Source organism: Ambystoma mexicanum, chromosome 5p (assembly GCF_040938575.1).
Source record: "Ambystoma mexicanum isolate Mex_15411 chromosome 5p, UKY_AmexF1_1, whole genome shotgun sequence".
NCBI classification, from domain to species: Eukaryota; Metazoa; Chordata; class Amphibia; order Caudata; family Ambystomatidae; genus Ambystoma; species Ambystoma mexicanum.
In genome coordinates this window covers 743395493-743419886 of record NC_090930.1, presented here as the reverse complement: position 1 = coordinate 743419886, position 24394 = coordinate 743395493, and the positions used below count along the sequence as shown (strand labels likewise).

Sequence of the window (24394 nt, the reverse complement as noted above, 5' to 3'; positions counted from 1 at the left end):
AGTTGTGAAAATGGCAAAATCAAATTGCTATTACTGACACAGACCAGCTGCCGCTGTCCGGACATTTCGTCGAAAGACATTTCGTCGAAAGACATTTGGTCGACGTAATTTGGTCGAAAGCCAAATGGTCGATTTTTTAATTTATTTATATATATATTTTTTAGGTTGTAGTTTAGGGGAAAAAATGATTTTTTAGAAAAAAAGGGGGTTGGGGGGACCCCCCCAAGCCCCCCCCCAAAAAAAAAAGTGAAAATAAAAAACAAAAGCAATTCGACCATTTGGTTTGCGGCCAAATGGTTTCGACCAATTGTCCTGTCGACAAATTTTTTTCGACGAAATGTCTGGCAACCCAGCTGCCGACTGTTGCTATTGACAGGAGTTCCAGGTGTATAAACTGAGGAGATCACCAGTTCAATTACCTGTGAACGCATTTTGAAGCGCATTCACAACCAGTTCATGCCCGTTCTCTCCATTTTGGCATTCTGGCTGGCCGAGGGGCCCTTCAGTAATGTTCTTTGCTAACCATTACACCATGGGCCCCTTGCTGGTGCAACCTGACAGAGTTGTAACAGAAATGAGAATCGAGATCTCATGCATGTTTTTAACAAACTCATATTCCTAGGCCACGGATATTATGCAAATGTGGAACTGTTTAGTTGGTTGTTGCGCAATAGCAAACTCTTTGCTTTACAGCTCATTTGGATAGGATTCTTCCTCTGGAGGCATACGATAAAAGAATATTGCATACATTCTCTAAAAGGCTCTTTTTTTGCTGCAATGACGTTCATCATGTCACTAAGTATGTAGGTTCCATGGTGTAATGGTTAGCACTCTGGACTCTGAATCCAGCGATCCGAGTTCAAATCTCGGTGGGACCTTGGGAATTACTGTGTTTGTTTTCCTCTAAGTGTCTTGTTTTAATAGCAATGACGCTGCTGTGTCGCCCACTTTCATAGCATTATTCCCTGGATGCATTTGAAAAAAGAAAGATTTTCCATGGATGACGCTCTTTAGCCACAATGAAACCCACCACTTTCTGTGGTGTGAAAGACCCATGGTGTAATGGTAGCACCCTGGAGGTTGAATCCAATAATTTGCATTCAAATCTCTGTAAGAGTTTACCATCAGTCGAACCTTTCCCTTATCGTTTATTGTGGATGTCTTCTTTGAAGAAAGGTATGATCCAACTAAAGTAAGTACATTCACGAATGGGCCCTTGGTCGGTACAAACAGTATTTATACACCTCAGGCCTTTTGTGAATTAAGAAAAGTGTGTTCTTCGTTCTATTTTTCATCTCAAACTGATACCTTCATTTTACAAACATGTAAAGACTGTTAAGACGCTTGATTAATATCATTGATTCTGAATGTGGTCGCTTTTCATAGGATTAACCCTTTAACAATTTTGAAAGAGAATGGCGATACAATAGAGCTGCTTTTCCCAAAATGGTATTATTAATGTTGTTGCTGCATCTTCAAGTAAAAAGAGAATCCATTGGGTCACAGATTGAGCATGTTTCTTAACATTGAGTTAAGTTTGAAAATTTCAAATCTTTTATGTATGTTTCCGATGCAGATCTGCCCATCGACTCAGAATGACCTCACTGTTCATACATTTAAAAAAAATGCATAAAGGTTAAGGTGCTAGGCACAAAAGTGGATTTTTATGAAAAGTTATGCCAGAGAGTGAGAGCGAAAATGAATACCCTACACCACTAACCTTATGAATATTACTATCTTTGGCCTATAATTTAAGACAACAAGGAGACAAAGTGTGTTAGAGCAAGAGAGAGGTTCCACCGAGACTTGAACTCGGATCTCTGGATTCAAAATCCAAATTGCTAACCATTACACCATGGAACCCTTGTTGAGTAGAGCTTCATAAGGGCAATGAGAATATAGGGCACAGTCAAGATTTTTACTGACCTATAGTAACCGTTTACTGATATTATATCGAAGCAGCACTGTTGCTGTTGGATGCTGTGCAATCGCAAAGTATTGGCTTCATGTCTCATTTGGATCAAATTCTTCCTCTGGAGTCTAATGATATAGGAATATTACATATTTTCTCTGATGTGCTCTGTTTTTCCAGAATGAACTGCATCATGCTACTGAATATGTGGGTTCCAAGGTGTAATGGTTAGCACTCTGGACTCTGAATCCAGCGATCCGAGTTCAAGTCTCGGTGAGACCTTGGGGCTGCTTCTCTCTTAGAGTTGCCTTTCATTTGCAGATAGATATAACAGCAATAGCTTTGCTTTACAGCCCACTTTGATGGCAGTCTTCTTTGACCAAAGAATATTAATAGTTTCTGGGGATGACTCTCTTTTGCCACAAAGAAACTGCCCACTCTCATATCTCCAAAGCTCCAAGGTATAATGGCTATTAAACTGGCTTTTGATCTCAGCGATTTGCATTGAAAGCCCAGGAGGCCCCTAAAATCAGTTGAATTGTTTCCTGATAATTTAGAGTTCATTTCTTCTTTCGAGAAAGGTGTGATCCAAATAAAGTAAGTACATTTAAACAAGGGCACTTGATCAGTAAATGCACCACTTTCTAGAACTCATAACTCTTGTAAGTTATAAAAAGTTTGCTCTCCATACAGTTTGTCAACTCAAAGAATTACATTTTTTACACATTTAATAAGACCATCAAATTGCTTGAAACATAGGAATGATTGTGAAAGTGAATATGATTCACCAAAATAATTGTATAACATTTTTTAATGTTAATAAAATAGGGCTTTTTCCAATCTTTTCACATCAATGTTGTTTCTGCATGTTCCAGTGAGCAGAGAATCTACTGCACATAGTGTGTACATTTTTCTTTTCATAGAGTTAAGGTTGGTCATTATTCATCTGTGGAAAATGTTTCTGAGAGATATCTGGGTGCCCACTCTGATTGACCTTAGGGATTGTACATTAACGATATGTAGTTGCATCACTGTATTGGTATCAGGCACCAAAGTGCATTTAAATGTAATGTCGTGCAGAGAGAGAGAGAGTGTGAAAACGGCTACCTGAGTCGACTGAACTTCTGAATATTAACTCTGTTGAATTGTAATTTGAGAAATTAGAAAATGGAGTGTAAGAGCAAGATAACGGTTCCACCGAGACTTGAACTCGGATTGTTGGATTCAAAGTCAAAAGTGCTAACCATTACACCATGGAACCCTTGCAAGATGCACCTGAGAGCGTTGAATCAGAAATGGCAATATAGAGCACATTTACAATTTTTACAGATTCATAGTCCCAATTGACTGATATCATACAAACACAGCGATGTTGTCGATTGACGTTGTGCTATAGCAATCTCTGTGCTTTATAGAGCATGTAGATCAAATTCTTCCTCTTGAGGCATATGATTAAGCAATATTAAATATTGTTTCTGACTGCCTCTGTTTTGGCATAATGAAGTTCAGCATTTGCGGAAGTATTTAGGTTCCATGGTCTAATGGTTAGTAGGCTGGACTCTGAATTTAGTAATCTGACATGTTATAGCTATATTTTGTTTTCCTTTGGGTGTATTGTCATTTTATGCACATAGATTTCCTAGCAGTGGCTGTGATGAATAGTTCAATTTGATAGCAGCTTCCTTTTGAGAATTTGAAAAAAAAAGAATTAAATAGTCTCTCTGGATGACTCTGCTTTGATTTCTATGTGCACATCCCTTTTGCGTTTCAGAGGGATTGACCAACATACACAACAGTGCTTGGAAGACCTCTTCCTCCCTCATGGCATGTAAAGCTAACCTCTCTCCTACCTTGTGTTTTTTTACTTTTTAACTTCCCCTTCCGAGTCATGATCATGTAACTGAATTTACATTTTTAGATTTTAACTGCAGTAGTTGCTTGTTTTTCATTTTTATTTTTTGTGTACGCATACATCCCTTTTTGTGGGGAGGGGGGAGTGATGTCTGTTTACTTATATTAGCTAATATAGGTCATTTTATGTCCGCTTACAATATGTGTCAGGATTTTTTATGTCGTTTCCAATCAATGTCTAATATCAAGTGGTTTGCAGCAGTCATACAAAGGCACGTAACACCCCCAAAACACCTACATAAGTTAGAAATACTCCGGAAGAGTACTCAGTTTATGAAAAGGCGGTGAATCCCAAATAGAACTGTAAATGTAAGCTAGCAAGCAGACCGTGCACCCCTGTTTGGAACTATGACCTGTGTGTTGCCCTCTATTAACAGAACAATGTAACTGCAGCCCATGTCACATAAAATAGAAAGTAGAGATTATGCAAATTAACTCCCAGAAGAGCCTGGTGTCACCCCAAAAGGTGTCATGCTTTTCACACCAAGAAACATCCACACATAGATCCCTGCGAACCTCAAAAACGTACAGGAAACCCTGTCCAGCGCTTTGCTCCCAGAGGAGATAAGGTTGAAAAACCACCCTATGTTAAAAGTGTCCATAATCCATGCCAGCTGCCCTGTCTATAGAACCTGGCCGTTCGGGGCCTAGGGGCATGAGTGGAAGGGTTTAACCTGCCTGGGTTCTTGGGCATGGTTTCATCATGCCTCAGTTTACAATGGCACTCTGCCACTTTGTCAGGCTTTAAAGAAGCCTGACTCCTGCAGAGCAAAAGATCTGATTATTTCCTTACATGTTTTGTACGTAAGAATGCGGATGGTGCTCTGAGCCTCCTATGGTGGTTATTAAGCATGGTATACATACCATAGCATGTAACTGTGCCTACAAATGGAACATTTTGTTCATTTATTAGGGAGTTGTGAAAATGGCAAAATCAAATTGCTATTACTGACACAGACCAGCTGCCGCTGTCCGGACATTTCGTCGAAAGACATTTCGTCGAAAGACATTTGGTCGACGTAATTTGGTCGAAAGCCAAATGGTCGATTTTTTAATTTATTTATATATATATTTTTTAGGTTGTAGTTTAGGGGAAAAAATGATTTTTTAGAAAAAAAGGGGGTTGGGGGGACCCCCCCAAGCCCCCCCCAAAAAAAAAAGTGAAAATAAAAAACAAAAGCAATTCGACCATTTGGTTTGCGGCCAAATGGTTTCGACCAATTGTCCTGTCGACAAATTTTTTTCGACGAAATGTCTGGCAACCCAGCTGCCGACTGTTGCTATTGACAGGAGTTCCAGGTGTATAAACTGAGGAGATCACCAGTTCAATTACCTGTGAACGCATTTTGAAGCGCATTCACAACCAGTTCATGCCCGTTCTCTCCATTTTGGCATTCTGGCTGGCCGAGGGGCCCTTCAGTAATGTTCTTTGCTAACCATTACACCATGGGCCCCTTGCTGGTGCAACCTGACAGAGTTGTAACAGAAATGAGAATCGAGATCTCATGCATGTTTTTAACAAACTCATATTCCTAGGCCACGGATATTATGCAAATGTGGAACTGTTTAGTTGGTTGTTGCGCAATAGCAAACTCTTTGCTTTACAGCTCATTTGGATAGGATTCTTCCTCTGGAGGCATACGATAAAAGAATATTGCATACATTCTCTAAAAGGCTCTTTTTTTGCTGCAATGACGTTCATCATGTCACTAAGTATGTAGGTTCCATGGTGTAATGGTTAGCACTCTGGACTCTGAATCCAGCGATCCGAGTTCAAATCTTGGTGGGACCTTGGGAATTACTGTGTTTGTTTTCCTCTAAGTGTCTTGTTTTAATAGCAATGACGCTGCTGTGTCGCCCACTTTCATAGCATTATTCCCTGGATGCATTTGAAAAAAGAAAGATTTTCCATGGATGACGCTCTTTAGCCACAATGAAACCCACCACTTTCTGTGGTGTGAAAGACCCATGGTGTAATGGTAGCACCCTGGAGGTTGAATCCAATAATTTGCATTCAAATCTCTGTAAGAGTTTACCATCAGTCGAACCTTTCCCTTATCGTTTATTGTGGATGTCTTCTTTGAAGAAAGGTATGATCCAACTAAAGTAAGTACATTCACGAATGGGCCCTTGGTCGGTACAAACAGTATTTATACACCTCAGGCCTTTTGTGAATTAAGAAAAGTGTGTTCTTCGTTCTATTTTTCATCTCAAACTGATACCTTCATTTTACAAACATGTAAAGACTGTTAAGACGCTTGATTAATATCATTGATTCTGAATGTGGTCGCTTTTCATAGGATTAACCCTTTAACAATTTTGAAAGAGAATGGCGATACAATAGAGCTGCTTTTCCCAAAATGGTATTATTAATGTTGTTGCTGCATCTTCAAGTAAAAAGAGAATCCATTGGGTCACAGATTGAGCATGTTTCTTAACATTGAGTTAAGTTTGAAAATTTCAAATCTTTTATGTATGTTTCCGATGCAGATCTGCCCATCGACTCAGAATGACCTCACTGTTCATACATTTAAAAAAAATGCATAAAGGTTAAGGTGCTAGGCACAAAAGTGGATTTTTATGAAAAGTTATGCCAGAGAGTGAGAGCGAAAATGAATACCCTACACCACTAACCTTATGAATATTACTATCTTTGGCCTATAATCTAAGACAACAAGGAGACAAAGTGTGTTAGAGCAAGAGAGAGGTTCCACCGAGACTTGAACTCGGATCTCTGGATTCAAAATCCAAAGTGCTAACCATTACACCATGGAACCCTTGTTGAGTAGAGCTTCATAAGGGCAATGAGAATATAGGGCACAGTCAAGATTTTTACTGACCTATAGTAACCGTTTACTGATATTATATCGAAGCAGCACTGTTGCTGTTGGATGCTGTGCAATCGCAAAGTATTGGCTTCATGTCTCATTTGGATCAAATTCTTCCTCTGGAGTCTAATGATATAGGAATATTACATATTTTCTCTGATGTGCTCTGTTTTTCCAGAATGAACTGCATCATGCTACTGAATATGTGGGTTCCAAGGTGTAATGGTTAGCACTCTGGACTCTGAATCCAGCGATCCGAGTTCAAGTCTCGGTGAGACCTTGGGGCTGCTTCTCTCTTAGAGTTGCCTTTCATTTGCAGATAGATATAACAGCAATAGCTTTGCTTTACAGCCCACTTTGATGGCAGTCTTCTTTGACCAAAGAATATTAATAGTTTCTGGGGATGACTCTCTTTTGCCACAAAGAAACTGCCCACTCTCATATCTCCAAAGCTCCAAGGTATAATGGCTATTAAACTGGCTTTTGATCTCAGCGATTTGCATTGAAAGCCCAGGAGGCCCCTAAAATCAGTTGAATTGTTTCCTGATAATTTAGAGTTCATTTCTTCTTTCGAGAAAGGTGTGATCCAAATAAAGTAAGTACATTTAAACAAGGGCACTTGATCAGTAAATGCACTACTTTCTAGAACTCATAACTCTTGTAAGTTATAAAAAGTTTGCTCTCCATACAGTTTGTCAACTCAAAGAATTACATTTTTTACACATTTAATAAGACCATCAAATTGCTTGAAACATAGGAATGATTGTGAAAGTGAATATGATTCACCAAAATAATTGTATAACATTTTTTAATGTTAATAAAATAGGGCTTTTTCCAATCTTTTCACATCAATGTTGTTTCTGCATGTTCCAGTGAGCAGAGAATCTACTGCACATAGTGTGTACATTTTTCTTTTCATAGAGTTAAGGTTGGTCATTATTCATCTGTGGAAAATGTTTCTGAGAGATATCTGGGTGCCCACTCTGATTGACCTTAGGGATTGTACATTAACGATATGTAGTTGCATCACTGTATTGGTATCAGGCACCAAAGTGCATTTAAATGTAATGTCGTGCAGAGAGAGAGAGAGTGTGAAAACGGCTACCTGAGTCGACTGAACTTCTGAATATTAACTCTGTTGAATTGTAATTTGAGAAATTAGAAAATGGAGTGTAAGAGCAAGATAACGGTTCCACCGAGACTTGAACTCGGATCGTTGGATTCAAAGTCAAAAGTGCTAACCATTACACCATGGAACCCTTGCAAGATGCACCTGAGAGCGTTGAATCAGAAATGGCAATATAGAGCACATTTACAATTTTTACAGATTCATAGTCCCAATTGACTGATATCATACAAACACAGCGATGTTGTCGATTGACGTTGTGCTATAGCAATCTCTGTGCTTTATAGAGCATGTAGATCAAATTCTTCCTCTTGAGGCATATGATTAAGCAATATTAAATATTGTTTCTGACTGCCTCTGTTTTGGCATAATGAAGTTCAGCATTTGCGGAAGTATTTAGGTTCCATGGTCTAATGGTTAGTAGGCTGGACTCTGAATTTAGTAATCTGACATGTTATAGCTATATTTTGTTTTCCTTTGGGTGTATTGTCATTTTATGCACATAGATTTCCTAGCAGTGGCTGTGATGAATAGTTCAATTTGATAGCAGCTTCCTTTTGAGAATTTGAAAAAAAAAGAATTAAATAGTTTCTCTGGATGACTCTGCTTTGATTTCTATGTGCACATCCCTTTTGCGTTTCAGAGGGATTGACCAACATACACAACAGTGCTTGGAAGACCTCTTCCTCCCTCATGGCATGTAAAGCTAACCTCTATCCTACCTTGTGTTTTTTTACTTTTTAACTTCCCCTTCCGAGTCATGATCATGTAACTGAATTTACATTTTTAGATTTTAACTGCAGTAGTTGCTTGTTTTTCATTTTTATTTTTTGTGTACGCATACATCCCTTTTTGTGGGGAGGGGGGAGTGATGTCTGTTTACTTATATTAGCTAATATAGGTCATTGTATGTCCGCTTACAATATGTGTCAGGATTTTTTATGTCGTTTCCAATCAATGTCTAATATCAAGTGGTTTGCAGCAGTCATACAAAGGCACGTAACACCCCCAAAACACCTACATAAGTTAGAAATACTCCGGAAGAGTACTCAGTTTATGAAAAGGCGGTGAATCCCAAATAGAACTGTAAATGTAAGCTAGCAAGCAGACCGTGCACCCCTGTTTGGAACTATGACCTGTGTGTTGCCCTCTATTAACAGAACAATGTAACTGCAGCCCATGTCACATAAAATAGAAAGTAGAGATTATGCAAATTAACTCCCAGAAGAGCCTGGTGTCACCCCAAAAGGTGTCATGCTTTTCACACCAAGAAACATCCACACATAGATCCCTGCGAACCTCAAAAACGTACAGGAAACCCTGTCCAGCGCTTTGCTCCCAGAGGAGATAAGGTTGAAAAACCACCCTATGTTAAAAGTGTCCATAATCCATGCCAGCTGCCCTGTCTATAGAACCTGGCCGTTCGGGGCCTAGGGGCATGAGTGGAAGGGTTTAACCTGCATGGGTTCTTGGGCATGGTTTCATCATGCCTCAGTTTACAATGGCACTCTGCCACTTTGTCAGGCTTTAAAGAAGCCTGACTCCTGCAGAGCAAAAGATCTGATTATTTCCTTACATGTTTTGTACGTAAGAATGCGGATGGTGCTCTGAGCCTCCTATGGTGGTTATTAAGCATGGTATACATACCATAGCATGTAACTGTGCCTACAAATGGAACATTTTGTTCATTTATTAGGGAGTTGTGAAAATGGCAAAATCAAATTGCCATTACTGACACAGACCAGCTGCCGCTGTCCGGACATTTCGTCGAAAGACATTTCGTCGAAAGACATTTGGTCGATGTAATTTGGTCGAAAGCCAAATGGTCGATTTTGTAATTTATTTATATATATATTTTTTAGGTTGTAGTTTAGGGGAAAAAAGGGGTTTTTAGAAAAAAATGGGGTTGGGGGGACCCCCCCAAACCCCCTCCCAAAAAAAAAAGTGAAAATAAAAAACAAAAGCAATTCGACCATTTGGTTTTCGACCAAATGGTTTCGACCAATTGTCCTGTCGACAAATTTTTTTCGACGAAATGTCTGGCAACCCAGCTGCCGACTGTTGCTATTGACAGGAGTTCCAGGTGTATAAACTGAGGAGATCACCAGTTCAATTACCTGTGAACGCATTTTGAAGCTCATTCACAACCAGTTCATGCCCGTTCTCTCTATTTTGGCATTCTGGCTGGCCGAGGGGCCCTTCAGTAATGTTCTTTGCTAACCATTACACCATGGGCCCCTTGCTGGTGCAACCTGACAGAGTTGTAACAGAAATGAGAATCGAGAACTCATGCATCATTTTAACAAACTCATATTCCTAGCCCACGGATATTATGCAAATGTGGAACTGTTTAGTTGGTTGTTGCGCAATAGCAAACTCTTTGCTTTACAGCTCATTTGGATAGGATTCTTCCTCTGGAGGCATAAGATAAAAGAATATTGCATACATTCTCTAAAAGGCTCTTTTTTTGCTGCAATGACGTTCATCATGCCACTAAGTACGTAGGTTCCATGGTGTAATGTTTACCACTCTGGACTCTGAATCCAGCGATCCGAGTTCAAATCTCGGTGGGACCTTGGGAATTACTGTGTTTGTTTTCCTCTCAGTGTCTTGTTTTAATAGCAATGACGCTGCTGTGTCGCCCACTTTCATAGCATTATTCCCTGGGTGCATTTGAAAAAAGAAAGATTTTCCATGGATGACGCTCTTTAGCCACAATGAAACCCACCACTTTCTGTGGTGTGAAAGACCCATGGTGTAATGGTAGCACCCTGGAGGTTGAATCCAATAATTTGCATTCAAATCTCTGTAAGAGTTTACCATCAGTCGAACCTTTCCCTTATCGTTTATTGTGGATGTCTTCTTTGAAGAAAGGTATGATCCAACTAAAGTAAGTACATTCACGAATGGGCCCTTGGTCGGTACAAACAGTATTTATACACCTCAGGCCTTTTGTGAATTAAGAAAAGTGTGTTCTTCGTTCTATTTTTCATCTCAAACTGATACCTTCATTTTACAAACATGTAAAGACTGTTAAGACGCTTGATTAATATCATTGATTCTGAATGTGGTCGCTTTTCATAGGATTAACCCTTTAACAATTTTGAAAGAGAATGGCGATACAATAGAGCTGCTTTTCCCAAAATGGTATTATTAATGTTGTTGCTGCATCTTCAAGTAAAAAGAGAATCCATTGGGTCACAGATTGAGCATGTTTCTTAACATTGAGTTAAGTTTGAAAATTTCAAATCTTTTATGTATGTTTCCGATGCAGATCTGCCCATCGACTCAGAATGACCTCACTGTTCATACATTTAAAAAAAATGCATAAAGGTTAAGGTGCTAGGCACAAAAGTGGATTTTTATGAAAAGTTATGCCAGAGAATGAGAGCGAAAATGAATACCCTACACCACTAACCTTATGAATATTACTATCTTTGGCCTATAATTTAAGACAACAAGGAGACAAAGTGTGTTAGAGCAAGAGAGAGGTTCCACCGAGACTTGAACTCGGATCTCTGGATTCAAAATCCAAAGTGCTAACCATTACACCATGGAACCCTTGTTGAGTAGAGCTTCATAAGGGCAATGAGAATATAGGGCACAGTCAAGATTTTTACTGACCTATAGTAACCGTTTACTGATATTATATCGAAGCAGCACTGTTGCTGTTGGATGCTGTGCAATCGCAAAGTATTGGCTTCATGTCTCATTTGGATCAAATTCTTCCTCTGGAGTCTAATGATATAGGAATATTACATATTTTCTCTGATGTGCTCTGTTTTTCCAGAATGAAGTGCATCATGCTACTGAATATGTGGGTTCCATGGTGTAATGGTTAGCACTCTGGACTCTGAATCCAGCGATCCGAGTTCAAGTCTCGGTGGGACCTTGGGGCTGCTTCTCTTTTAGAGTTGCCTTTCATTTGCAGATAGATATAACAGCAATAGCTTTGCTTTACAGCCCACTTTGATGGCAGTCTTCTTTGACCAAAGAATATTAATAGTTTCTGGGGATGACTCTCTTTTGCCACAAAGAAACTGCCCACTCTCATATCTCCAAAGCTCCAAGGTATAATGGCTATTAAACTGGCTTTTGATCTCAGCGATTTGCATTGAAAGCCCAGGAGGCCCCTAAAATCAGTTGAATTGTTTCCTGATAATTTAGAGTTTATTTCTTCTTTCGAGAAAGGTGTGATCCAAATAAAGTAAGTACATTTAAACAAGGGCACTTGATCAGTAAATGCACTACTTTCTAGAACTCATAACTCTTGTAAGTTATAAAAAGTTTGCTCTCCATACAGTTTGTCAACTCAAAGAATTACATGTTTTACACATTTAATAAGACCATCAAATTGCTTGAAACATAGGAATGATTGTGAAAGTGAATATGATTCACCAAAATAATTGTATAACATTTTTTAATGTTAATAAAATAGGGCTTTTTCCAATCTTTTCACATCAATGTTGTTTCTGCATGTTCCAGTGAGCAGAGAATCTACTGCACATAGTGTGTACATTTTTCTTTTCATAGAGTTAAGGTTGGACATTATTCATCTGTGGAAAATGTTTCTGAGAGATATATGGGTGCCCACTCTGATTGACCTTAGGGATTGTACATTAACGATATGTAGTTGCATCACTGTATTGGTATCAGGCACCAAAGTGCATTTAAATGTAATGTCGTGCAGAGAGAGAGAGAGAGTGTGAAAACGGCTACCTGAGTCGACTGAACTTCTGAATATTAACTCTGTTGAATTGTAATTTGAGAAATTAGAAAATGGAGTGTAAGAGCAAGATAACGGTTCCACCGAGACTTGAACTCGGATCATTGGATTCAAAGTCCAAAGTGCTAACCATTACACCATGGAACCCTTGCAAGATGCACCTGAGAGCGTTGAATCAGATATGGCAATATAGAGCACATTTACAATTTTTACAGATTCATAGTCCCAATTGACTGATATCATACAAACACAGCGATATTGTCGATTGACGTTGTGCTATAGCAATCTCTGTGCTTTATAGAGCATGTAGATCAAATTCTTCCTCTTGAGGCATATGATTAAGCAATATTAAATATTGTTTCTGACTGCCTCTGTTTTGGCATAATGAAGTTCAGCATTTGCGGAAGTATTTAGGTTCCATGGTCTAATGGTTAGTAGGCTGGACTCTGAATTTAGTAATCTGACATGTTATAGCTATGTTTTGTTTTCCTTTGGGTGTATTGTCATTTTATGCACATAGATTTCCTAGCAGTGGCTGTGATGAATAGTTCAATTTGATAGCAGCTTCCTTTTGAGAATTTGAAAAAAAAAGAATTAAATAGTCTCTCTGGATGACTCTGCTTTGATTTCTATGTGCACATCCCTTTTGCGTTTCAGAGGGATTGACCAACATACACAACAGTGCTTGGAAGACCTCTTCCTCCCTCATGGCATGTAAAGCTAACCTCTCTCCTACCTTGTGTTTTTTTTACTTTTTAACTTCCCCTTCCGAGTCATGATCATGTAACTGAATTTACATTTTTAGATTTTAACTGCAGTAGTTGCTTGTTTTTCATTTTTATTTTTTGTGTACGCATACATCCCTTTTTGTGGGGAGGGGGGAGTGATGTCTGTTTACTTATATTAGCTAATATAGGTCATTTTATGTCCGCTTACAATATGTGTCAGGATTTTTTATGTCGTTTCCAATCAATGTCTAATATCAAGTGGTTTGCAGCAGTCATACAAAGGCACGTAACACCCCCAAAACACCTACATAAGTTAGAAATACTCCGGAAGAGTACTCAGTTTATGAAAAGGCGGTGAATCCCAAATAGAACTGTAAATGTAAGCTAGCAAGCAGACCGTGCACCCCTGTTTGGAACTATGACCTGTGTGTTGCCCTCTATTAACAGAACAATGTAACTGCAGCCCATGTCACATAAAATAGAAAGTAGAGATTATGCAAATTAACTCCCAGAAGAGCCTGGTGTCACCCCAAAAGGTGTCATGCTTTTCACACCAAGAAACATCCACACATAGATCCCTGCGAACCTCAAAAACGTACAGGAAACCCTGTCCAGCGCTTTGCTCCCAGAGGAGATAAGGTTGAAAAACCACCCTATGTTAAAAGTGTCCATAATCCATGCCAGCTGCCCTGTCTATAGAACCTGGCCGTTCGGGGCCTAGGGGCATGAGTGGAAGGGTTTAACCTGCATGGGTTCTTGGGCATGGTTTCATCATGCCTCATTTTACAATGGCACTCTGCCACTTTGTCAGGCTTTAAAGAAACCTGACTCCTGCAGAGCAAAAGATCTGATTATTTCCTTACATGTTTTGTACGTAAGAATGCGGATGGTGCTCTGAGCCTCCTATGGTGGTTATTAAGCATGGTATACATACCATAGCATGTAACTGTGCCTACAAATGGAACATTTTGTTCATTTATTAGGGAGTTGTGAAAATGGCAAAATCAAATTGCCATTACTGACACAGACCAGCTGCCGCTGTCCGGACATTTCGTCGAAAGACATTTCGTCGAAAGACATTTGGTCGACGTAATTTGGTCGAAAGCCAAATGGTCTATTTTGTAATTTATTTATATATATATTTTTTAGGTTGTAGTTTAGGGGAAAAAAGGGGTTTTTAGAAAAAAAGGGGGTTGGGGGGACCCCCCCAAAAAAAAAAGTGAAAATAAAAAACAAAAGCAATTCGACCATTTGGTTTTCGACCAAATGGTTTCGACCAATTGTCCTGTCGACAAATTTTTTTCGACGAAATGTCTGGCAACCCAGCTGCCGACTGTTGCTATTGACAGGAGTTCCAGGTGTATAAACTGAGGAGATCACCAGTTCAATTACCTGTGAACGCATTTTGAAGCTCATTCACAACCAGTTCATGCCCGTTCTCTCTATTTTGGCATTCTGGCTGGCCGAGGGGCCCTTCAGTAATGTTCTTTGCTAACCATTACACCATGGGCCCCTTGCTGGTGCAACCTGACAGAGTTGTAACAGAAATGAGAATCGAGATCTCATGCATCATTTTAACAAACTCATATTCCTAGCCCACGGATATTATGCAAATGTGGAACTGTTTAGTTGGTTGTTGCGCAATAGCAAACTCTTTGCTTTACAGCTCATTTGGATAGGATTCTTCCTCTGGAGGCATAAGATAAAAGAATATTGCATACATTCTCTAAAAGGCTCTTTTTTTGCTGCAATGACGTTCATCATGTCACTAAGTACGTAGGTTCCATGGTGTAATGGTTAGCACTCTGGACTCTGAATCCAGCAATCCGAGTTCAAATCTCGGTGGGACCATGGGAATTACTGTGTTTGTTTTCCTCTCAGTGTCTTGTTTTAATAGCAATGACGCTGCTGTGTCGCCCACTTTCATAGCATTATTCCCTGGGTGCATTTGAAAAAAGAAAGATTTTCCATGGATGACGCTCTTTAGCCACAATGAAACCCACCACTTTCTGTGGTGTGAAAGACCCATGGTGTAATGGTAGCACCCTGGAGGTTGAATCCAATAATTTGCATTCAAATCTCTGTAAGAGTTTACCATCAGTCGAACCTTTCCCTTATCGTTTATTGTGGATGTCTTCTTTGAAGAAAGGTATGATCCAACTAAAGTAAGTACATTCACGAATGGGCCCTTGGTCGGTACAAACAGTATTTATACACCTCAGGCCTTTTGTGAATTAAGAAAAGTGTGTTCTTCGTTCTATTTTTCATCTCAAACTGATACCTTCATTTTACAAACATGTAAAGACTGTTAAGACGCTTGATTAATATCATTGATTCTGAATGTGGTCGCTTTTCATAGGATTAACCCTTTAACAATTTTGAAAGAGAATGGCGATACAATAGAGCTGCTTTTCCCAAAATGGTATTATTAATGTTGTTGCTGCATCTTCAAGTAAAAAGAGAATCCATTTGGTCACAGATTGAGCATGTTTCTTAACATTGAGTTAAGTTTGAAAATTTCAAATCTTTTATGTATGTTTCCGATGCAGATCTGCCCATCGACTCAGAATGACCTCACTGTTCATACATTTAAAAAAAATGCATAAAGGTTAAGGTGCTAGGCACAAAAGTGGATTTTTATGAAAAGTTATGCCAGAGAGTGAGAGCGAAAATGAATACCCTACACCACTAACCTTATGAATATTACTATCTTTGGCCTATAATTTAAGACAACAAGGAGACAAAGTGTGTTAGAGCAAGAGAGAGGTTCCACCGAGACTTGAACTCGGATGGCTGGATTCAAAATCCAAAGTGCTAACCATTACACCATGGAACCCTTGTTGAGTAGAGCTTCATAAGGGCAATGAGAATATAGGGCACAGTCAAGATTTTTACTGACCTATAGTAACCGTTTACTGATATTATATCGAGGCAGCACTGTTGCTGTTGGATGCTGTGCAATCGCAAAGTATTGGCTTCATGTCTCATTTGGATCAAATTCTTCCTCTGGAGTCTAATGATATAGGAATATTACATATTTTCTCTGATGTGCTCTGTTTTTCCAGAATGAAGTGCATCATGCTACTGAATATGTGGGTTCCATGGTGTAATGGTTAGCACTCTGGACTCTGAATCCAGCGATCCGAGTTCAAGTCTCGGTGGGACCTTGGGGCTGCTTCTCTTTTAGAGTTGCCTTTCATTTGCAGATAGATATAACAGCAATAGCTTTGCTTTACAGCCCACTTTGATGGCAGTCTTCTTTGACCAAAGAATATTAATAGTTTCTGGGGATGACTCTCTTTTGCCACAAAGAAACTGCCCACTCTCATATCTCCAAAGCTCCAAGGTATAATGGCTATTAAACTGGCTTTTGATCTCAGCGATTTGCATTGAAAGCCCAGGAGGCCCCTAAAATCAGTTGAATTGTTTCCTGATAATTTAGAGTTTATTTCTTCTTTCGAGAAAGGTGTGATCCAAATAAAGTAAGTACATTTAAACAAGGGCACTTGATCAGTAAATGCACTACTTTCTAGAACTCATAACTCTTGTAAGTTATAAAAAGTTTGCTCTCCATACAGTTTGTCAACTCAAAGAATTACATTTTTTACACATTTAATAAGACCATCAAATTGCTTGAAACATAGGAATGATTGTGAAAGTGAATATGATTAACCAAAATAATTGTATAACATTTTTTAATGTTAATAAAATAGGGCTTTTTCCAATCTTTTCACATCAATGTTGTTTCTGCATGTTCCAGTGAGCAGAGAATCTACTGCACATAGTGTGTACATTTTTCTTTTCATAGAGTTAAGGTTGGACATTATTCATCTGTGGAAAATGTTTCTGAGAGATATATGGGTGCCCACTCTGATTGACCTTAGGGATTGTACATTAACAATATGTAGTTGCATCACTGTATTGGTATCAGGCACCAAAGTGCATTTAAATGTAATGTCGTGCAGAGAGAGAGACCGTGTGAAAACGGCTACCTGAGTCGACTAAACTTCTGAATATTAACTCTGTTGAATTGTAATTTGAGAAATTAGAAAATGGAGTGTAAGAGCAAGATAACGGTTCCACCGAGACTTGAACTCGGATCGTTGGATTCAAAGTCCAAAGTGCTAACCATTACACCATGGAACCCTTGCAAGATGCACCTGAGAGCGTTGAATCAGAAATGGCAATATAGAGCACATTTACAATTTTTACAGATTCATAGTCCCAATTGACTGATATCATACAAACACAGCGATATTGTCGATTGACGTTGTGCTATAGCAATCTCTGTGCTTTATAGAGCATGTAGATCAAATTCTTCCTCTTGAGGCATATGATTAAGCAATATTAAATATTGTTTCTGACTGCCTCTGTTTTGGCATAATGAAGTTCAGCATTTGCGGAAGTATTTAGGTTCCATGGTCTAATGGTTAGTAGGCTGGACTCTGAATTTAGTAATCTGACATGTTATAGCTATATTTTGTTTTCCTTTGGGTGTATTGTCATTTTATGCACATAGATTTCCTAGCAGTGGCTGTGATGAATAGTTCAATTTGATAGCAGCTTCCTTTTGAGAATTTGAAAAAAAAAGAATTAAATAGTTTCTCTGGATGACTCTGCTTTGATTTCTATGTGCACATCCCTTTTGCGTTTCAGAGGGATTGACCAACATACACAACAGTGCTTGGAAGACCTCTTCCTCCCTCATGGCATGTAAAGCTAACCTCTCTCCTACCTTGTGTTTTTTTTACTTTTTAACTTCCCCTTCCGAGTCATGATCATGTAACTGAATTTACATTTTTAGATTTTAACTGCAGTAGTTGCTTGTTTTTCATTTTTATTTTTTGTGTACGCATACATCCCTTTTTGTGGGGAGGGGGGAGTGATGTCTGTTTACTTATATTAGCTAATATAGGTCATGTTATGTCCGCTTCCAATATGTGTCAGGATTTTTTATGTCGTTTCCAATCAATGTCTAATATCAAGTGGTTTGCAGCAGTCATACAAAGGCACGTAACACCCCCAAAACACCTACATAAGTTAGAAATACTCCGGAAGAGTACTCAGTTTATGAAAAGGCGGTGAATCCCAAATAGAACTGTAAATGTAAGCTAGCAAGCAGACCGTGCACCCCTGTTTGGAACTATGACCTGTGTGTTGCCCTCTATTAACAGAACAATGTAACTGCAGCCCATGTCACATAAAATAGAAAGTAGAGATTATGCAAATTAACTCCCAGAAGAGCCTGGTGTCACCCCAAAAGGTGTCATGCTTTTCACACCAAGAAACATCCACACATAGATCCCTGCGAACCTCAAAAACGTACAGGAAACCCTGTCCAGCGCTTTGCTCCCAGAGGAGATAAGGTTGAAAAACCACCCTATGTTAAAAGTGTCCATAATCCATGCCAGCTGCCCTGTCTATAGAACCTGGCCGTTCGGGGCCTAGGGGCATGAGTGGAAGGGTTTCATCATGCCTCAGTTTACAATGGCACTCTGCCACTTTGTCAGGATTTAAAGAAACCTGACTCCTGCAGAGCAAAAGATCTGATTATTTCCTTACATGTTTTGTACGTAAGAATGCGGATGGTGCTCTGAGCCTCCTATGGTGGTTATTAAGTATGGTATACATACCATAGCATGTAACTGTGCCTACAAATGGAACATTTTGTTCATATATTAGGGAGTTGTGAAAATCGCAAAATCAAATTGCCATTACTGACACAGACCAGCTGCCGCTGTCCGGACATTTCGTCGAAAGACATTTAGTCGAAAGACATTTGGTCGACGTAATTTGGTCGAAAGCCAAATGGTCGATTTTTTAATTTATTTATATATATATTTTTTAGATTGTAGTTTAGGGAAAAAAAGGGTTTTTTAGAAAAAAGGGGGTTGGGGGGGCCCCCCCAAACCCCCCCCCCCAAAAAAAAATGTGAAAATAAAAAACAAAAGCAATTCGACCATTTGGTTTTCGACCAAATGGTTTCGACCAATTGTCCTGTCGACAAATTTTTTTCGACGAAATGTCTGGCAACCCAGCTGCCGACTGTTGCTATTGACAGGAGTTCCAGGTGTATAAACTGAGGAGATCACCAGTTCAATTACCTGTGAACGCATTTTGAAGCTCATTCACAACCAGTTCATGCCCGTTCTCTCCATTTTGGCTTTCTGGCTGGCCGAGGGGCCCTTCAGTAATGTTCTTTGCTAACCATTACACCATGGGCCCCTTGCTGGTGCAACCTGACAGAGTTGTAACAGAAATGAGAATCGAGATCTCATGCATCATTTTAACAAACTCATATTCCTAGCCCACGGATATTATGCAAATGTGGAACTGTTTAGTTGGTTGTTGCGCAATAGCAAACTCTTTGCTTTACAGCTCATTTGGATAGGATTCTTCCTCTGGAGGCATAAGATAAAAGAATATTGCATACATTCTCTAAAAGGCTCTTTTTTTGCTGCAATGACGTTCATCATGTCACTAAGTATGTAGGTTCCATGGTGTAATGGTTAGCACTCTGGACTCTGAATCCAGCGATCCGAGTTCAAATCTCGGTGGGACCTTGGGAATTACTGTGTTTGTTTTCCTCTCAGTGTCTTGTTTTAATAGCAATGACGCTGCTGTGTCGCCCACTTTCATAGCAATGGTGGGTGCATTTGAAAAAAGAAAGATTTTCCATGGATGACGCTCTTTAGCCACAATGAAACCCACCACTTTCTGTGGTGTGAAAGACCCATGGTGTAATGGTAGCACCCTGGAGGTTGAATCCAATAATTTGCATTCAAATCTCTGTAAGAGTTTACCATCAGTCGAACCTTTCCCTTATCGTTTATTGTGGATGTCTTCTTTGAAGAAAGGTATGATCCAACTAAAGTAAGTACATTCACGAATGGGCCCTTGGTCGGTACAAACAGTATTTATACACCTCAGGCCTTTTGTGAATTAAGAAAAGTGTGTTCTTCGTTCTATTTTTCATCTCAAACTGATACCTTCATTTTACAAACATGTAAAGACTGTTAAGACGCTTGATTAATATCATTGATTCTGAATGTGGTCGCTTTTCATAGGATTAACCCTTTAACAATTTTGAAAGAGAATGGCGATACAATAGAGCTGCTTTTCCCAAAATGGTATTATTAATGTTGTTGCTGCATCTTCAAGTAAAAAGAGAATCCATTGGGTCACAGATTGAGCATGTTTCTTAACATTGAGTTAAGTTTGAAAATTTCAAATCTTTTATGTATGTTTCCGATGCAGATCTGCCCATCGACTCAGAATGACCTCACTGTTCATACATTTAAAAAAAATGCATAAAGGTTAAGGTGCTAGGCACAAAAGTGGATTTTTATGAAAAGTTATGCCAGAGAGTGAGAGCGAAAATGAATACCCTACACCACTAACCTTATGAATATTACTATCTTTGGCCTATAATTTAAGACAACAAGGAGACAAAGTGTGTTAGAGCAAGAGAGAGGTTCCACCGAGACTTGAACTCGGATCTCTGGATTCAAAGTCCAAAGTGCTAACCATTACACCATGGAACCCTTGTTGAGCAGAGCTTCATAAGGGCAATGAGAATATAGGGCACAGTCAAGATTTTTACTGACCTATAGTAACCGTTTACTGATATTATATCGAAGCAGCACTGTTGCTGTTGGATGCTGTGCAATCGCAAAGTATTGGCTTCATGTCTCATTTGGATCAAATTCTTCCTCTGGAGTCTAATGATATAGGAATATTACATATTTTCTCTGATGTGCTCTGTTTTTCCAGAATGAAGTGCATCATGCTACTGTATATGTGGGTTCCATGGTGTAATGGTTAGCACTGTGGACTCTGAATCCAGCGATCCGAGTTCAACTCTCAGTGGGACCTTGGGGTTGCTTCTCTTTTAGAGTTGCCTTTCATTTGCAGATAGATATAACAGCAATAGCTTTGCTTTACAGCCCACTTTGATGGCAGTCTTCCTTGACCAAAGAATATTAATAGTTTCTGGGGATGACTCTCTTTTGCCACAAAGAAACTGCCCACTCTCATATCTCCAAAGCTCCAAGGTATAATGGCTATTAAACTGGCTTTTGATCTCAGCGATTTGCATTGAAAGCCCAGGAGGCCCCTAAAATCAGTTGAATTGTTTCCTGATAATTTAGAGTTTATTTCTTCTTTCGAGAAAGGTGTGATCCAAATAAAGTAAGTACATTTAAACAAGCGCACTTGATCAGTAAATGCACTACTTTCTAGAACTCATAACTCTTGTAAGTTATAAAAAGTTTGCTCTCCACACAGTTTGTCAACTCAAAGAATTACATTTTTTACACATTTAATAAGACCATCAAATTGCTTGAAACATAGGAATGATTGTGAAAGTGAATATGATTCACCAAAATAATTGTATAACATTTTTTAATGTTAATAAAATAGGGCTTTTTCCAATCTTTTCACATCAATGTTGTTTCTGCATGTTCCAGTGAGCAGAGAATCTACTGCACATAGTGTGTACATTTTTCTTTTCATAGAGTTAAGGTTGGACATTATTCATCTGTGGAAAATGTTTCTGAGAGATATATGGGTGCCCACTCTGATTGACCTTAGGGATTGTACATTAACGATATGTAGTTGCATCACTGTATTGGTATCAGGCACCAAAGTGCATTTAAATGTAATGTCGTGCAGAGAGAGAGAGAGTGTGAAAACGGCTACCTGAGTCGACTGAACTTCTGAATATTAACTCTGTTGAATTGTAATTTGAGAAATTAGAAAATGGAGTGTAAGAGCAAGATAACGGTTCCACCGAGACTTGAACTCGGATCGTTGGATTCAAAGTCCAAAGTGCTAACCATTACACCATGGAACCCTTGCAAGATGCACCTGAGAGCGTTGAATCAGAAATGGCAATATAGAGCACATTTACAATTTTTACAGATTCATAGTCCCAATTGACTGATATCATACAAACACAGCGATGTTGTCGATTGACGTTGTGCTATAGCAATCTCTGTGCTTTATAGAGCATGTAGATCAAATTCTTCCTCTTGAGGCATATGATTAAGCAATATTAAATATTGTTTCTGACTGCCTCTGTTTTGGCATAATGAAGTTCAGCATTTGCGGAAGTATTTAGGTTCCATGGTCTAATGGTTAGTAGGCTGGACTCTGAATTTAGTAATCTGACATGTTATAGCTATATTTTGTTTTCCTTTGGGTGTATTGTCATTTTATGCACATAGATTTCCTAGCAGTGGCTGTGATGAATAGTTCAATTTGATAGCAGCTTCCTTTTGAGAATTTGAAAAAAAAAGAATTAAATAGTCTCTCTGGATGACTCTGCTTTGATTTCTATGTGCACATCCCTTTTGCGTTTCAGAGGGATTGACCAACATACACAACAGTGCTTGGAAGACCTCTTCCTCCCTCATGGCATGTAAAGCTAACCTCTCTCCTACCTTTTGTTTTTTTACTTTTTAACTTCCCCTTCCGAGTCATGATCATGTAACTGAATTTACATTTTTAGATTTTAACTGCAGTAGTTGCTTGTTTTTCATTTTTATTTTTTGTGTACGCATACATCCCTTTTTGTGGGGAGGGGGGAGTGATGTCTGTTTACTTATATTAGCTAATATAGGTCATTTTATGTCCGCTTACAATATGTGTCAGGATTTTTTATGTCATTTCCAATCAATGTCTAATATCAAGTGGTTTGCAGCAGTCATACAAAGGCACGTAACACCCCCAAAACACCTACATAAGTTAGAAATACTCCGGAAGAGTACTCCGTTTATGAAAAGGCGGTGAATCCCAAATAGAACTGTAAATGTAAGCTAGCAAGCAGACCGTGCACCCCTATTTGGAACTATGACCTGTGTGTTGCCCTCTATTAACAGAACAATGCAACTGCAGCCCATGTCACATAAAATAGAAAGTAGAGATTATGCAAATTAACTCCCAGAAGAGCCTGGTGTCACCCCAAAAGGTGTCATGCTTTTCACACCAAGAAACATCCACACATAGATCCCTGCGAACCTCAAAAACATACAGGAAACCCTGTCCAGCGCTTTGCTCCCAGAGGAGATAAGGTTGAAAAACCACCCTATGTTAAAAGTGTCCATAATCCATGCCAGCTGCCCTGTCTATAGAACCTGGCCGTTCGGGGCCTAGGGGCATGAGTGGAAGGGTTTAACCTGCCTGGGTTCTTGGGCATGGTTTCATCATGCCTCAGTTTACAATGGCACTCTGCCACTTTGTCAGGCTTTAAAGAAACCTGACTCCTGCAGAGCAAAAGATCTGATTATTTCCTTACATGTTTTGTACGTAAGAATGCGGATGGTGCTCTGAGCCTCCTATGGTGGTTATTAAGCATCGTATACATACCATAGCATGTAACTGTGCCTACAAATGGAACATTTTGTTCATTTATTAGGGAGCTGTGAAAATGGCAAAATCAAATTGCCATTACTGACACAGACCAGCTGCCGCTGTCCGGACATTTCGTCGAAAGACATTTAGTCGAAAGACATTTGGTCGACGTAATTTGGTCGAAAGCCAAATGGTCGATTTTTTAATTTATTTATATATATATTTTTTAGATTGTAGTTTAGGGAAAAAAAGGGGTTTTTAGAAAAAAGGGGGTTGGGGGGGCCCCCCCAAACCCCCCCCCCCCCAAAAAAAAATGTGAAAATAAAAAACAAAAGCAATTCGACCATTTGGTTTTCGACCAAATGGTTTCGACCAATTGTCCTGTCGACAAATTTTTTTCGACGAAATGTCTGGCAACCCAGCTGCCGACTGTTGCTATTGACAGGAGTTCCAGGTGTATAAACTGAGGAGATCACCAGTTCAATTACCTGTGAACGCATTTTGAAGCTCATTCACAACCAGTTCATGCCCGTTCTCTCCATTTTGGCTTTCTGGCTGGCCGAGGGGCCCTTCAGTAATGTTCTTTGCTAACCATTACACCATGGGCCCCTTGCTTGGGCAACCTGACAGAGTTGTAACAGAAATGAGAATCGAGATCTCATGCATCATTTTAACAAACTCATATTCCTAGCCCACGGATATTATGCAAATGTGGAACTGTTTAGTTGGTTGTTGCGCAATAGCAAACTCTTTGCTTTACAGCTCATTTGGATAGGATTCTTCCTCTGGAGGCATAAGATAAAAGAATAT

At 39.2% G+C, this 24394-nt stretch overlaps 16 non-coding genes across 16 annotated transcripts; 6 read left to right on the top strand and 10 right to left on the bottom strand.

Moving 5' to 3' along the window:
* Nucleotides 1-806: 806 nt before the first annotated feature.
* On the top strand, nt 807-878 carry TRNAQ-CUG (transfer RNA glutamine (anticodon CUG)). Its single transcript has one exon. It is a non-coding gene; the product is annotated as a tRNA-Gln (tRNA).
* Nucleotides 879-1791: 913 nt separating this feature from the next.
* TRNAQ-UUG (transfer RNA glutamine (anticodon UUG)) lies at nt 1792-1863 on the bottom strand. The gene has a single exon. It is a non-coding gene; the product is annotated as a tRNA-Gln (tRNA).
* A 1238-nt stretch (nt 1864-3101) lies between these two features.
* On the bottom strand, nt 3102-3173 carry TRNAQ-UUG (transfer RNA glutamine (anticodon UUG)). Its single transcript has one exon. It is a non-coding gene; the product is annotated as a tRNA-Gln (tRNA).
* Nucleotides 3174-5543: 2370 nt separating this feature from the next.
* TRNAQ-CUG (transfer RNA glutamine (anticodon CUG)) lies at nt 5544-5615 on the top strand. Its single transcript has one exon. It is a non-coding gene; the product is annotated as a tRNA-Gln (tRNA).
* Nucleotides 5616-6528: 913 nt separating this feature from the next.
* TRNAQ-UUG (transfer RNA glutamine (anticodon UUG)) lies at nt 6529-6600 on the bottom strand. Its single transcript has one exon. It is a non-coding gene; the product is annotated as a tRNA-Gln (tRNA).
* A 1238-nt stretch (nt 6601-7838) lies between these two features.
* On the bottom strand, nt 7839-7910 carry TRNAQ-UUG (transfer RNA glutamine (anticodon UUG)). Its single transcript has one exon. It is a non-coding gene; the product is annotated as a tRNA-Gln (tRNA).
* A 3356-nt stretch (nt 7911-11266) lies between these two features.
* TRNAQ-UUG (transfer RNA glutamine (anticodon UUG)) lies at nt 11267-11338 on the bottom strand. Its single transcript has one exon. It is a non-coding gene; the product is annotated as a tRNA-Gln (tRNA).
* Nucleotides 11339-11597: 259 nt separating this feature from the next.
* On the top strand, nt 11598-11669 carry TRNAQ-CUG (transfer RNA glutamine (anticodon CUG)). Its single transcript has one exon. It is a non-coding gene; the product is annotated as a tRNA-Gln (tRNA).
* Nucleotides 11670-12578: 909 nt separating this feature from the next.
* TRNAQ-UUG (transfer RNA glutamine (anticodon UUG)) lies at nt 12579-12650 on the bottom strand. Its single transcript has one exon. It is a non-coding gene; the product is annotated as a tRNA-Gln (tRNA).
* A 2360-nt stretch (nt 12651-15010) lies between these two features.
* Nucleotides 15011-15082, top strand: TRNAQ-CUG (transfer RNA glutamine (anticodon CUG)). Its single transcript has one exon. It is a non-coding gene; the product is annotated as a tRNA-Gln (tRNA).
* Nucleotides 15083-15995: 913 nt separating this feature from the next.
* TRNAQ-UUG (transfer RNA glutamine (anticodon UUG)) lies at nt 15996-16067 on the bottom strand. Its single transcript has one exon. It is a non-coding gene; the product is annotated as a tRNA-Gln (tRNA).
* A 259-nt stretch (nt 16068-16326) lies between these two features.
* TRNAQ-CUG (transfer RNA glutamine (anticodon CUG)) lies at nt 16327-16398 on the top strand. Its single transcript has one exon. It is a non-coding gene; the product is annotated as a tRNA-Gln (tRNA).
* A 907-nt stretch (nt 16399-17305) lies between these two features.
* TRNAQ-UUG (transfer RNA glutamine (anticodon UUG)) lies at nt 17306-17377 on the bottom strand. The gene has a single exon. It is a non-coding gene; the product is annotated as a tRNA-Gln (tRNA).
* A 2345-nt stretch (nt 17378-19722) lies between these two features.
* On the top strand, nt 19723-19794 carry TRNAQ-CUG (transfer RNA glutamine (anticodon CUG)). Its single transcript has one exon. It is a non-coding gene; the product is annotated as a tRNA-Gln (tRNA).
* A 909-nt stretch (nt 19795-20703) lies between these two features.
* TRNAQ-UUG (transfer RNA glutamine (anticodon UUG)) lies at nt 20704-20775 on the bottom strand. The gene has a single exon. It is a non-coding gene; the product is annotated as a tRNA-Gln (tRNA).
* A 1238-nt stretch (nt 20776-22013) lies between these two features.
* Nucleotides 22014-22085, bottom strand: TRNAQ-UUG (transfer RNA glutamine (anticodon UUG)). Its single transcript has one exon. It is a non-coding gene; the product is annotated as a tRNA-Gln (tRNA).
* Nucleotides 22086-24394: the final 2309 nt, after the last annotated feature.